At 50.9% G+C, this 1782-nt stretch overlaps 1 pseudogene; it reads left to right on the top strand.

Annotated features, from left to right (window-relative positions):
• Positions 1-560: 560 nt before the first annotated feature.
• Positions 561-1316, top strand: LOC144252894 (2-aminoethanethiol dioxygenase-like; annotated as a pseudogene).
• Positions 1317-1782: the final 466 nt, after the last annotated feature.

Genomic DNA, 1782 nt, shown 5'->3' with positions numbered 1-1782 from the left:
ATGATCCAGGTGGGGCAGCAACAGTTTCCAAATACTTTGCAGAATTGGGTGAAATGACAAAAATCTATAGCCCAGATCTGTAGCCTCATACTTGACAGTGATGTCTAGATCTTGGGATTTTGATTTTGCACCTAAAGGAGACTTTGGATCTTCAAAGCAGAAACATCCCCAACAGCTGCCTCACACCAACAAACCCATAGCAAGACAGAGAAAAATGATTTATGCAATGCCACTATGGGTCTATGAACAATATGTAGGGCTAAAGATATATGTTTAAAAATAAATAGAATTCATCACCAATAAACATTTAATGAGCATTCCTTAGGTGCTAGGCCCTATTTTTAAAATATTTAATAGTGACGGTGGCTGGCGTACCATGAACCCCACAGGAAGATCCTTGCAAGGGGCCTTCCACTTAGTCCAGGGCTGCTAGCCATTGTGGCAGCTGCCATGGACTGCAAAGGTCAGAGGAAAGGAGGGAGCTGGCCCAGCACACGGAGGAACAGCCAAGCAGACCCAAGACAACACGTCTTCCCTGACCTAATTGATTGCCCACCGGCATGCCTCATTTTCAGGGCAGCGGGGACAGCCACTGTACTGCCGATCTTGGCTCAGAGTTTGGCTCCGAGGTGCCAATGCCGCCTGGCTTCCCGGAAAACATGAGCAAGCTGAAAAGCCTGCTGATCCAGGTTCATGCCAAGGACTCAACATGGCCCCACATAAGTCCACGCCGCAATCGCTGTCGCACAACCTGCTGCCCAATCTGCAGCCGGTCACCTACATGCATGTCTAGGAGACAGATGGCTTCAGCCTTGGAGTGTTCCTGCTGGAGAGCTGAACGTCCATCCCGGTGCACGACCACCCTGGCATGCACGATAAGCTCAAGGTCCTCTATGGCATGTGCACATCAGCTGTACTGACAAGTTGGAGGCGGAGAGCGGGCAGCAACCACGGTCCCTGCTGCCAGAGCAGTAGTTCAAGCCCCCGCTTCAGGCCCTAGAGTGGGAGGCGGTCGGCCAGGAGTGCTGGCACTTTATGGCTGAGTATACTGAAGTCAGAGGCCTCTGCATCCTCACGCCTCACAGGGCCAAGCTGCAACAGATCTATGTGGTGGACAGACCCGCTGCCTTCCTGGACATCCTGGCCCCACCCTACAACCCGGAGGGACGGCTGTGACTGCCACTATTACCAGACCCAAGGAGGCCTCTGGCTCTGAGAGCGACCTGCCTTGAGAAGTGTGGCTCCTGTAAACCCCTCAAGCTGAAGACTTCTTGTGCTAGGGAGAGCCCTATTCAGGCCTCCAGGTCTTCCCTTGAAGCAAATTGCGCCCTGGAACGTTGGGCAGAAGACATGCCATACCCTTATCAGCCTGGATGGCTGTGGCCCTGAACAAAAGCTCTCTTTCTCCCCCCCATCCTGATTATTGGATTTACTGAGGTGAGCAGCAGCTGATTCCTCTGCAGGTTGTGAAGCAGGGGCAACTGGACTACAGACACCTGGTATGGTTTTGGGGGCAGGGTAGGAGGGAGGCTAGGTTTCCTGGTACTTTCATTGCCACTGGGGCTTTGATTTGTGGGAGTGGGCAAGGGACTTTGAAAGGCCTTCACCGTAAAGCCATAATGAAAATATTCTTCCTTGGTAACCCATTCTGTACAGAAAATACTAAATGATTATCTTAATCCCAACCCTTTGGTAAATAGGATTTGTCTTTCACTGCTGCCATTATAACCTTTTGATCCTCATAGTTTTATCTCATTGACTGAGCATGATCCAGTGTTTTGA

Source organism: Urocitellus parryii, unplaced genomic scaffold (assembly GCF_045843805.1).
Source record: "Urocitellus parryii isolate mUroPar1 unplaced genomic scaffold, mUroPar1.hap1 Scaffold_67, whole genome shotgun sequence".
NCBI classification, from domain to species: Eukaryota; Metazoa; Chordata; class Mammalia; order Rodentia; family Sciuridae; genus Urocitellus; species Urocitellus parryii.
This window is presented reverse-complemented; position numbering and strand designations above follow the sequence as displayed.